Genomic DNA, 13,878 nt, shown 5'->3' on the forward strand with positions numbered 1-13,878 from the left:
CTTTGCCGTCCGCTGCTGATGGCAAAGGCCCCTTTGCCGTCAGCTGCCCGAAGCAGATGGCAACGCAGCTCTTTGCCGTCCCCTACTTTGTCGTCACCTTTTGCCGTCCGCGGCTGACGGCAAAGGTCTTTGCCGTCCGCCATCCATGCCTTTGCCGTCCGCCGTGGCAGATGGCAAAGTAGCAGATTCCTGTAGTGATGTTAGTTTCCCTGACTCCCGCTTAGCCCTCCCATTCCAGTCACACGTAACTGTTTAGCTCTGGTTAGCCATCGTTAGAGCATCTCCAACAGGCGCGCTAAAAGACGTGCCCGTGCGGTAAAATTGCTTTTTAGCGCACGCCGATCAATTTCGCGCGCTCCAGCAGGGCTCTTTGCCATCAGCATCAGCAGCGGACGGCAAAGGCCTGCCGTTAACCACCTAACGGAGTAACAACGCATTTATTACCGTCCGTCTTCTTTGCCGTCCGCTGCTGATGGCAAAGGCCCCTTTGCCGTCAGCTGCCCGAAGCAGACGGCAACGCAGCTCTTTGCCGTCCCCTACTTTGTCGTCACCTTTTGCCGTCCGCGGCTGACGGCAAAGGTCTTTGCCGTCCGACATCCATGCCTTTGCCGTCCGCCGTGGCAGATGGCAAAGTAGCAGATTCCTGTAGTGATGTTAGTTTCCCTGACTCCCGCTTAGCCCTCCCATTCCAGTCACACGTAATTGTTTAGCTCTGGTTAGCCATCGTTAGAGCATCTCCAACAGGCGCGCTAAAAGACGCGCCCGCGCGGTAAATTGCTTTTTAGCGCACGCCGATTGATTTCGCGCGCTCCAGCGGTGTCGAGAAACAAGCGCGCGCGGGAAAAGGCGGCAGCTCGCGCGCTAGATTTGGCGCGCCGCTTCGCGCGCGTCTATAAAATTGCAGTGCCCTCTGCCGCTCTCGCTCGCTCTCTCCACTACTTTCTCTCCTCATCGGCGACACGCCACCATGCCGCCTCGCCGCCGGGGAGGTTTGGGCTACCGCGGCGCCCGTCCGGCACCTACTCCGCCTCGATTCAGTCGGGCGGAAGCGTGCGCCTCGGCCTCGGAACCTTTGACACCGCCCAGGATGGCGCCCGCGCGTACGACGCTGCGGCGTGGCGCCTCCGGCGGTCCCGTTGGGACATGAACTTCACCGACGTGTCGACGCGGGAGCAGGCACAGGAGTTGGCGTCTTTCCCGCGGCTTAACACTAACGAGGATCATCGCAAACACCGGAGGCGGGAGCGCCGTCTTAGCCTGGCCGAGATGGACGAGGAAGCCATGGCGCTGTGGAGGCAACGCTTCCCGCAAGACATCATCAATGAAGAACAGTTCTTCGCCGAGAGGAGGGCGGAAAGGGAGGAGAGGAGTAAGGAGCGAGCCGCCTATCGCGAGGACAAGCGAACGCGGAAGGCGGTCGCTAAATACAACATGGCGCTAGGAGATGCGTCGTCCTGTGACTCCCGTGATGAGCGGTTCCTTGACGCCTATGCTCAGACGTCGGAGGAGGACATCACTGAGGCAGAGTCCGAGTCGAAGAACGAGTAGTAGTAGTTTTGTTTTTATTTTGTATCGCAGAAGCAGGCTATGTGGACGTAGTAGAACTATATATCGTTGGAGAAGCCTAGATGTACGCATTTTGTATTGTAGAAGCAGGCTATGTAGACGCAATTTATATGTCATGTTCATTGCATTTTGAATGTTTGAAATCCATTTGTGTCCAAAATGCAATATATGCAATACCCCAGCGAGTCGCGCGTGCTGCATTTGTTGCGCGCTGCTGGAACGGCGCGCGCTGCATTTTAGCGCGGTTGTTTGAGCCAGCGCTGCAGGCCGCGCAAAACCAGGCGAAGCGCGCGCTGTTGGGAAACGTAGTAATTTCAAAAAAATTCCTACGCACACGCAAGATCATGGTGATGGCATAGCAACGAGAGGGGAGAGTGTTGTCCACGTACCCTCGTAGACCGTAAGCGGAAGCGTTAGCACAACGCGGTTGATGTAGTCGTACGTCTTCACGATCCGACCGATCCAAGCACCGAACGTACGGCACCTCCGAGTTCAGCACACGTTCAGCTCGATGACGATCCCCGGGCTCCGATCCAGCAAAGCTTCAGGGATGAGTTCCGTCAGCACGACGGTATGGTGACGATGATGATGTTCTACCGGCGCAGGGCTTCGCCTAAACTCCGCGACGATATGACCGAGGTGGAATATGGTGGAGGGGGCACCGCACACGGCTAAGGAACGATCCGTAGATCAACTTGTGTGTCTATGGGGTGCCCCCTTGCCCCCGTATATAAAGGAGCCAGGGGGGAGGAGGCGGCCGGCCAAGGAGGGCGCGCCAAGGGGGGAGTCCTACTCCCACCGGGAGTAGGACTCCCTTCTTTCCTAGTTGGAATAGGAGAAGGGGGGAAAGAGGAGGAAGAGGGGAAGGAAAGGGGGGGCGCCGCCCCCCTTCCCTTGTCCTATTCGGACTAGGAAGGGGAGGGCCGTGCGGCCCCCTCCTGCCTCCTTCCCTCTTCTCCCTCGAGGCCCATGTAGGCCCAATAACCCCTCGGGGGGGTTCCGGTAACCTCCCGGTGCTCCGGTAAAATGCCGATTTCACCCGGAACGATTCCGATGTCCAAATATAGGCTTCTAATATATCAATCTTTATGTCTCGACCATTTTGAGACTCCTTGTTACGTCCGTGATCACATCCGGGACTCCGAACAAACTTTGGTACATCAAAACTTATAAACTCATAATAAAACTGTCATCGTAACGTTAAGCGTGCGGACCCTACGGGTTCGAGAACTATGTAGACATGACCTAGAACTATTCTCGGTCAATAACCAATAGCGGAACCTGAATGCTCATATTGGTTCCTACATATTCTACGAAGATCTTTATCGGTCAAACCGCATAACAACATACGTTGTTCCCTTTGTCATCGGTATGTTACTTGCCCGAGATTTGATCGTCGGTATCCAATACCTAGTTCAATCGCATTACCGGCAAGTCTCTTTACTCGTTCCGTAATGCATCATCCCGTAACCAACTCATTTGGTCACATTGCTTGCAAGGCTTATAATGATGTGCATTACCGAGAGGGCCCAGAGATACCTCTCCGACAATCGGAGTGACAAAACCTAATCTCGAAATATGCCAACTCAACATGTACCTTCGGAGACACCTGTAGTACTCCTTTATAATCACCCAGTTACGTTGTGACATTTGGTAGTACCCAAAGTGTTCCTCCGGTAAACGGGAGTTGCATAATTCTCATAGTTACAGGAACATGTATAAGTCATGAAGAAAGCAATAGCAATATACTAAACGATCAAGTGCTAGGCTAATGGAATGGGTCATGTCAATCACATCATTCTCCTAATGATGTGATCCCATTAATCAAATGACAACACATGTCTATGGTTAGGAAACATAACCATCTTTGATTAACGAGCTATTCTAGTAGAGGCATACTAGTGACTATATGTTTGTCTATGTATTCACACATGTATCATGTTTTCGGTTAATACAATTCTAGCATGAATAATAAACATTTATCATGATATGAGGAAATAAATAATAACTTTATTATTGCCTCTAGGGCATATTTCCTTCAGTCTCCCACTTGCACTAGAGTCAATAATCTAGATTACATAGTAATGATTCTAACATCCATGGAGTCTTGGTGTTGATCATATTTTGCTCGTGAGAGTGGCTTAGTCAACGGGTCTGCAACATTCAGATCCGTATGTATCTTACAAATCTCTATGTCTCCCACTTGGACTTGGTCCCGAATGGAATTGAAGCGTCTCTTGATGTGCTTGGTCCTCTTGTGAAATCTGGATTCCTTTGCCAAGTTAATTGCACCAGTATTGTCACAGAAGATTTTCATTGGTCCCGATGCACTAGGTATGACACCTAGATCGGAAATGAACTCCTTCATCCAGACTCCTTCATTTGCTGCTTCCGAAGCAGCTATGTACTCTGCTTCACATGTAGATCCCGCCACGACGCTTTGTTTAGAACTGCACCAACTTACAGCTCCACCGTTTAATAAAAACACGTATCCGGTTTGCGATTTAGAATTTTCCGGATCAGTGTCAAAGCTTGCATCGACGTAACCATTTACAACTAGCTCTTTGTTACCTCCATATACGAGAAACATATCCTTAGTCCTTTTCAGGTATTTCAGGATGTTCTTGACCGCTGTCCAGTGATCCACTCCTGGATTACTTTGGTACCTTCCTGCCAAGCTTATTGCTAAGCATACCTCAGGTCTGGTACACAGCATTGCATACATGATAGAGCCTATGGCTGAAGCATAGGGAACATCTTTCATTTTCTCTCTATCTTCTGTTGTGGTCGGGCATTGAGTTTGACTCAACTTCACACCTTGTAGTACGGGCAAGAACCCTTTCTTTGCCTGATCCATTTTGAACTTTTTCAAAATTTTATCAAGGTATGTGCTTTGTGAAAGTCCTATTAAGCGTCTTGATCTATCTCTATAGATCTTGATGCCCAATATGTAGGCAGCTTCACCGAGGTCTTTCATTGAAAAACTTTTATTCAAGTATCCCTTTATGCTATCCAGAAATTCTATATCATTTCCAATTAATAATATGCCATCTACATATAATATCAGAAATGCTACAGAGCTCCCACTCACTTTCTTGTAAGTACAGGCTTCTCCAAAAGTATGTATAAAACCATATGCTTTGATCACACTATCAAAGTGTTTATTCCAACTCCGAGATGCTTGCACCAGTCCATAAATGGAACGCTGGAGCTTGCACGCTTTGTTAGCACCTTTTGGATCTACAAAACCTTCTGGCTGCATCATATACAACTCTTCTTCCAGAAATCCATTCAAGAATGCAGTTTTGACATCCATTTGCCAAATTTCATAATTATGAAATGCAGCAATAGCTAACATGATTCGGACAGACTTAAGCATCGCTACGGGTGAGAAAGTCTCATCATAGTCAACCCCTTGAACTTGTCGAAAACCTTTCGCAACAAGTCGAGCTTTATAGACAGTTATATTACCATCAACGTCAGTCTTCTTCTTAAAAATCCATTTATTCTCAATGGCTTGCCGATCATCGGGCAAGTCAACCAAAGTCCATACTTTGTTTTCATACATGGATCCCATCTCAGATTTCATGGCCTCTAGCCATTTTGCGGAATCTGGGCTCATCATCGCTTCCTCATAGTTCGTAGGTTCATCATGGTCAAGCAACATGACTTCCAGAATTGGATTACCGTACCATTCTGGTGCGGATCTTATTCTGGTAGACCTACGAGGTTCAGTAGAAACTTGATCTGAAGTTTCATGATCAATATCATTAGCTTCCTCACTAATTGGAGTAGTTGTCACAGGAACTAGTTCTTGTGATGAACTACTTTCCAATAAGGGAGTAGATACAGTTATCTCATCAAGTTCTATTTTCTTCCCACTCACTTCTTTCGAGAGAAACTCCTTCTCTAGAAAGGATCCGATTTTAGCAACGAAAATCTTGCCCTCAGATCTGTGATAGAAGGTGTACCCAATAGTCTCTTTTGGGTATCCTATGAAGACACATTTCTCCGATTTGGGTTCGAGCTTATCTGGTTGAAGTTTCTTCACATAAGCATCACAGCCCCAAACTTTAAGAAACGACAACTTTGGTTTCTTGCCAAACCATAGTTCATAAGGCGTCGTCTTAACGGATTTTGATGGTGCCCTATTTAACGTGAATGCGGCCGTCTCTAGAGCATAACCCCAAAACGATAGCGGTAAATCAGTAAGAGACATCATAGATCGCACCATATCTAGTAAAGTACGATTACGACGTTCGGACACACCATTTCGTTGTGGTGTTCCAGGTGGCGTGAGTTGCGAAACTATTCCGTGTTGTTTCAAGTGTAGACCAAACTCGTAACTCAAATATTCTCCTCCATGATCAGATCGTAGAAATTTTATTTTCCTGTTACGATGATTTTCTACTTCACTCTGAAATTCTTTGAACTTTTCAAATGTTTCAGACTTGTGTTTCATCAAGTAGATATACCCATATCTGCTCAAATCATCTGTGAAGGTGAGAAAATAACGATATCCGCCGCGAGCCTCAACATTCATTGGACCACAAACATCAGTATGTATGATTTCCAACAAGTCAGTTGCTCGCTCCATAGTTCCGGAGAACGGCGTTTTAGTCATCTTGCCCATGAGGCACGGTTCGCAAGTACCAAGTGATTCATAATCAAGTGATTCCAAAATCCCATCAGTATGGAGTTTCTTCATGCGCTTTACACCGATATGACCTAAACGGCAGTGCCACAAATAAGTTGCACTATCATTATTAACTCTGCATCTTTTGGTTTCAACACTATGAATATGTGTATCACTACTATCGAGATTTGATAAAAATAGACCACTCTTCAAGGGTGCATGACCATAAAAGATATTACTCATATAAATAGAACAACCATTATTCTCTGATTTAAATGAATAACTGTCTCGCATCAAACAAGATCCAGATATAATGTTCATGCTTAACGCTGGCACCAAATAACAATTATTTAGGTCTAAAACTAATCCTAATGGTAGATGTAGAGGTAGCGTGCCGATCGCGATCACATGGACTTTGGAACCATTTCCCACGCGCATCGTCACCTCGTCCTTAGCCAATCTTCGCTTAATCCGTAGCCCCTGTTTCGAGTTGCAAATATTAGCAACAGAACCAGTATCAAATACCCAGGTGCTACTGCGAGCATTAGTAAGGTACACATCAATAACATGTATATCACATATACCTTTGTTCACTTTGTCATCCTTCTTGTCTGCCAAATACTTGGGGCAGTTCCGCTTCCAGTGTCCAGTCTGCTTGCAGTAGAAGCACTCAGTTTCAGGCTTAGGTCCAGACTTGGGTTTCTTCTCTTGAGTAGCAACTTGCTTGATGTTCTTTTTGAAGTTCCCCTTCTTCTTCCCTTTGCCCTTTTTCTTGAAACTGGTGGTTTTGTTAACCATCAACACTTAATGCTCCTTCTTGATTTCTACCTCCACGGCTTTTAGCATTGCGAAGAGCTCGGGAATAGTCTTGTTCATCCCTTGCATATTATAGTTCATCACGAAGTTCTTGTAGCTTGGTGGCAGTGATTGAAGAATTCTGTCAATGACACTATCATCAGGAAGATTAACTCCCAGTTGAATCAAGTGATTATTATACCGAGACATTTTGAGTATGTGTTCACTGACAGAACTATTCTCCTCCATCTTGCAGCTGTAGAACTTATTGGAGACTTCATATCTCTCAATCCGGGCATTTGCTTGAAATATTAACTTCAACTCCTGGAACATCTCATATGCCCCATGACGTTCAAAATGTTGTTGAAGACCCGGTTCTAAGCCGTAAAGCATGGCACACTGAACTATCGAGTAGTCATCAGCTTTGCTCTGCCAGACGTTCTTAACGTCGTCAGTTGCATCAGCAGCAGGCCTGGCACCTAGCGGTGCTTCCAGGACGTAACTTTTTTGTGCAGCAATGAGGATAATCCTCAGGTTACGGACCCAGTCCGTGTAATTGCTACCATCATCTTTCAACTTTGCTTTCTCAAGGAACACATTAAAATTTAACGGAACAACAACACGAGTCATCTATCTACAAACAAACATAGACAAGCAAAATACTATCAAGTACTAAGTTTCATGATAAATTTAAGTTCAATTAATCATATTACTTAAGAACTCCCACTTAGACAGACATTTCTCTAGTCATCTAAGTGATCACGTGATCCAAATCAACTAAACTATGTCCGATCATCACGTGAGATGGAGTAGTTTCAATGGTGAACATCACTATGTTGATCATATCTACTATATGATTCACGCTCGACCTTTCGGTCTCCGTGTTCCGAGGCCATATATGTATATGCTAGGCTCGTCAAGTATGACCTGAGTATTCTGCGTGTGCAACTGTTTTGCACCCGTTGTATTTTAACGTAGAGCCTATCACACCCGATCATCACGTGGTGTCTCAGCACGAAGAACTTTCGCAACGGTGCATACTCAGGGAGAACACTTCTTGATTATTAGTGAGAGATCATCTTAAAATGCTACTGTCAATCAAAGCAAGATAAGATGCATAAAGGATAAACATCACATGCAATCAATATAAGTGATATGATATGGCCATCATCATCTTGTGCTTGTGATCTCCATCTTCGAAGCACCGTCGTGATCACCATCTTCACCGGCGCGACACCTTGATCTTCATCGTAGCATCGTTGTCGTTACGCCATCTATTGCTTCTACGACTATCACTACCGCTTAGAGATAAAGTAAAGCAATTACAGGGCGTTTGCATTTCATACAATAAAGCGACAACCATATGGCTCCTGCCAGTTGCCAATAACTTCGGTTACAAAACATGATCATCTCATACAATAAAATATAGCATCACGTCTTGACCATATCACATCACAACATGCCCTGCAAAAACAAGTTAGACGTCCTCTACTTTGTTGTTGCAAATTTTACGTGGCTGCTATGGGCTTTAGCAAGAACCGTTCTTACCTACGCATAAAAACCACAACGATAGTTCGTCAAGTTGGTGTTGTTTTAACCTTCGCAAGGACTGGGCGTAGCCACACTCGATTCAGCTAAAGTGAGAGAGACAGACACCCGCCAGCCACCTTTAAGCACGAGTGCTCGCAACGGTGAAACCAGTCTCGCGTAAGCGTACGCGTAATGTCGGTCCGGGCCGCTTCATCTCACAATACCGCTGAACCAAAGTATGACATGCTGGTAAGCAGTATGACTTGTATCGCCCACAACTCACTTGTGTTCTACTCGTGCATATAACATCAACGCATAAAACCTAGGCTCGGATGCCACTGTTGGGAAACGTAGTAATTTCAAAAAAATTCCTATGCACACGCAAGATCATGGTGATGGCATAGCAACGAGAGGGGAGAGTGTTGTCCACGTACCCTCGTAGACCGTAAGCGGAAGCGTTAGCACAACGCGGTTGATGTAGTCGTACGTCTTCACGATCCGACCGATCCAAGCACCGAACGTACGGCACCTCCGAGTTCAGCACACGTTCAGCTCGATGACGATCCCCGGGCTCCGATCCAGCAAAGCTTCGGGGATGAGTTCCGTCAGCACGACGGCGTGGTGACAATGATGATGTTCTACCGGTGCAGGGCTTCGCCTAAACTCCGCGACGATATGACCGAGGTGGAATATGGTGGAGGGGGGCACCGCACACGGCTAAGGAACGATCCGTAGATCAACTTGTGTGTCTATGGGGTGCCCCCTTGCCCCCGTATATAAAGGAGCCAGGGGGGAGGAGGCGGCCGGCCAAGGAGGGCGCGCCAAGGGGGGAGTCCTACTCCCACCGGGAGTAGGACTCCCTTCTTTCCTAGTTGGAATAGGTGAAGGGGGGAAAGAGGAGGAAGAGGGGAAGGAAAGGGGGGGCGCCGCCCCCCTTCCCTTGTCCTATTCGGACTAGGAAGGGGAGGGGCACGCGGCTCCCTCCTGCCTCCTTCCCTCTTCTCCCTCGAGGCCCATGTAGGCCCAATAACCCCCGGGGGGGTTCCGGTAACCTCCCGGTGCTCCGGTAAAATGCCTATTTCACCCGGAATGATTCCGATGTCCAAATATAGGCTTCCAATATATCAATCTTTATGTCTCGACCATTTCGAGACTCCTCGTTACGTTCGTGATCACATCCTGGACTCCGAACAAACTTCGGTACATCAAAACTTATAAACTCATAATAAAACTGTCATCGTAACGTTAAGCGTGCGGACCCTACGGGTTCGAGAAGTATGTAGACATGACCTAGAACTATTCTCGGTCAATAACCAATAGCGGAACCTAGATGCTCATATTGGTTCCTACATATTCTACGAAGATCTTTATCGGTCAAACCGCATAACAACATACGTTGTTCCCTTTGTCATCGACTGGACTCCTCCGGTGTCGGTTCAATTCTGAGCGGCATGTGTCGGTCTTCGATTCCTCTCCCCATCATTCGGGCTCTACCTTCGTCGAAGGGCTGGCCTGCTCCCAGCTGCGGTCCATTGCTCATCTCGCGCCCAATGCTGCAGGACCGAGCTCGCCACGCGCCGGTGGTAGGACCGAGGTTGTCTCGCGCCCGGCAGCAAGACCAAGCTCGTCTCGCACCCGGTGCAGCAGGACGGGTCGATGGAGGCCAATTTTGGCTGATCTTTTGGGTCTCGGTGTTGGGGGGCGCCCAGGGGTGCGAAAGGCGAGGCCTTTCCGCTCGTCTCTTTGATTGGGGTAGCGACGGGTCTCAGGTGAGGTGGTGTCAAGGTCTTGGACGTTGAGGCAGTGGCATTGATGGTGGTAGTGTGGTGCTCATGGGCAGAGCCCGTGGCTTGGTGCTGCCCGGTGACCATGGCCATGTGGGAGGCATGGTAGCTGGGGTGTGGCGTTCGGTGGCAAGGAGTGTTGGCCGAGATGAAAACTTGCTCTATCTTCGGACGGACCGACGGCAGCGAAGCTTGTTCCCTTCTTGAAGGCATCGTCGTGTCTCTCTCTGCCCATCGTCCGGCTCCATGGTGAACTCCGATCCTCGGATCTGGTGGTGGCGGCGCTCCCGTGCCGTATTCTTCCTGAAGGCGCCTCCTTGGAGCCCACGGTTCGTCGTATGCGGCTTCATCTCTTCATAGTGCTAGGGGTGGTGTTGCTACGCTCAACGTCTATGTATCCTGCCTTAGGTGTGTGCATGTGTGGTGATGACGTGCGTTTGTACCGGGTGATGTTGATATTTGCTTTATATATAAAGCGTGACGGAAGCCTTATTGGTAACATAGTGGTAAAAATCCTGTAGTGATCTTATTAACTTTGTTCTTGACAACTTGTGTAATTAGTGAAGTTTTTGACACATGTTCTCAATGTCGCCAAGCCTTCAATTTGGTGGGGAATTTAACAAAAAAAACGATGAGTGCATGAGCTATGATGCAGAGGTCGGGGGTTGTATTCTCCTTTTCTAGAGAAACAACTATGTAAGAGGGATTTGTTGTGATATCAGAATGCCACTTCTAGGCGACAATCGGCGTCAACCACTTGCAATATCATCGCTTGGGTTTGCAGCATTGCCACCACCCGGCCGTAGCATTGCTGGTTGCCACTTGCATCTCGTCATGTATGGCGTCGCTATTGGTTGATGCACCGACAGTTGTCGATTCAAGCACCCAGCACTCATCACGCCTAGCCTAACAGCTAGCATCACCTGGCACCGCTAATCGCCAAACCAACGACTGTCGTTCCATCACCCAACGTTGTCGGTCGTAGCACCAGCCTCTCGTCACGCCGGGCATTGGCACTGTCTGTTTGTGCTTGCATTGTTTCATTTTGTCAGAGTTGGCGAGTGGCTTTCTTTTGTAGCAAGGTTGTTTATTTAAGAGATTGAGCTAGCCGTCACTCATATAGTATCTTTTTGTCGTGTAGCAAGTATCTTAGAGGATCTTCATCCTTTTGTTGTGTCCGGTTGAAACTTTGAATCCATAAAAATATTATTGTTGACATTACCTTGAGCTAAAAGGTTGGCAGGCGAAACCATAAGCCCTTATCTTTCTTTGTCTCCGATTGGAACTTTGAATCCATAAGTATGCGTGAGTATTAGCAACTGTGAAAGACTACAAGTTGAGTATGTGAGATTTGCTAAAGCAGAAGCTCTTACATAGACCCTTCCTGAAAATAAGATGAATTACAATTGTTTGATGACTAAGAGCATAGTTTGTTAGTTTCCAAGAAAGTTTATGATCTATACTTTAACATGTGAATAGATTGTTACTTGATCATGAGAAGTTTTATGAGTTAAGCTATTGTTATGAGATATAATGATGCTAGAAAAAGTGATTGAAATTATCATTGATCAAACTTGTGCACTTGCCAGCATTCACACTTCATAAATTATTATTTTTATCATTTACCTACTCGAGGACGAGCATGAATTAAGATTGGGGATGTTGATACGTCTCCATCATATCTATAATTTATTAAGTATTCATGCCATGTTTATAATATTTTTACATGATTTTGGTATGATTTGATTAGAACTAACCCGGATTGACGATGTTTTCAGCAAAACTACCATGGTGTTGTTTTTGTGTAGAAATAAAAGTTCTCGGAACGCGCTGAAAATCAACGGAGAATATTTTTGGAAAATATAAAAAATACTGGAACGAGAAGCTACCAGAGGGGAGTCCCGAGGGGAGGGCGCGCCCCCCTATCTTGTGGACTCCCCTTGGGCCCCCTTGACTTGTCCCCGACGCCAAACACTCCTATAAATTGAGTAAACTCCAAAATGAGACCTAGATCGGGAGTTCCACCGCCGCAAGCCTCTAGAACCACGAGAAATCAATCTAGGCCCTCTCCAGCACCTTGCCGGAGGGGGCGATTATCACCGGAGGCCACGGGGGAGGATCTTGGAGGGGCCATCATCGCCATGAAGGCCAAGGACCAGAGAGAGAACATCTCCCCACCTATGGGGGAGGCCATGGAGGAGGAAGCACAAGGGGGAGAACCTCTCCTCCTCTCTCTCGGTGGCGCCGGAGTGCCATCGGGAGGGGAATCATCGCCGCGGTGATCGTCTTCATCAACATTACCATCATCGTTACCATCCTCATCTCTTTTTCAGCGGTCCAATCTCCCGTACCCTGTTGTAATCACCTACTTGAACATGGTGCTTTATGCCACATATTATGATCCAATGATGTGTTGCCATCCTATGATGTTTTGAGTATATTTCCTTTGTCTTTGGGTTGATTGATGATCTAGATTGGTTTGAGTTGTATGTTTTATTGATGTTGTCCTATGGTGCCTTTCGTGTCGCGCACATGTGAAGGTTCCCACTGTAGGGTGTTGCAATACGTTCATGATTCGCTTATAGTGGGTTGCTAGAGTGACAGAAGCTTAAACCCGAGTAATGGGGTATGGGATAAAGGGGACTTGGTACTTTAATGCTATGGTTGGGTTTTACCTTAATGATCTTTAGTAGTTGTGGATGCTTCCTTGAGTTCCAACAATAAGTGCATATGATCCAAGAAGAGAAAGTATGTTAGTTTATGCCTCTCCCTCATATAAAATTGCAATAATGACTACCGATCTTGTTAACAATTGCCTAGGACACTTCCGCACACCGACCCATCATTATTCCACACTCGTTATTTATAATATATAGTAATTTATTCTAACTTTATGAGAACAACATCTACTTTTATATTTTAGTTCTTCGATACCATGCAAAGTTATCCTCTTCATACCCACAACGTAGCTTTATTTCTTGTTTCTAGATGGAAGCAAATGTTCGGTGTACGTAGAGTCGTATTAGTGGCAGATAGGACTTGAGAGAATATTTATCTTACCTTTAGCTCCTTGTGGGTTCAACACTCCATACTTATCACTTCCACCTTTGAAAATTGCTACGATGATTCCTTGCACTTGGGGATTATCACATGTCATCTTATTTAATGCGTTACTCCGTTCTTTATGAACTTAATACTCTAGATGCATGCTGGATAGCGGTCGGTGTGTGGAGTAATAGTAGTAGATGCAGGCAGGAGTCGGTCTACTTGACACGGACGTGATGCCTATGTTCATGACCATTGCCTTAGATATCGTCATAATTATGCATTTTTCTATCAATTGCTCGGCAGTAATCTGTTCACCCACCGTATTATTTTCTATCTTAAGAGGAGCCATTAGTGAAATTTATGGCCCCCGGGTCTATTTTCCATCATAAAAGTTTCCGATCTATAATATTAGTTTCCGATTTACTATTCTTGCAATCTTTTACTTTCCGATCTATAAACCAAATACCAAAAATATTTACTTTACCCTTTATCTATCTCTATCAGATCTCCCTTTTTCAA

Source organism: Triticum aestivum, chromosome 4B (assembly GCF_018294505.1).
Source record: "Triticum aestivum cultivar Chinese Spring chromosome 4B, IWGSC CS RefSeq v2.1, whole genome shotgun sequence".
NCBI lineage: Eukaryota > Viridiplantae > Streptophyta > Magnoliopsida > Poales > Poaceae > Triticum > Triticum aestivum.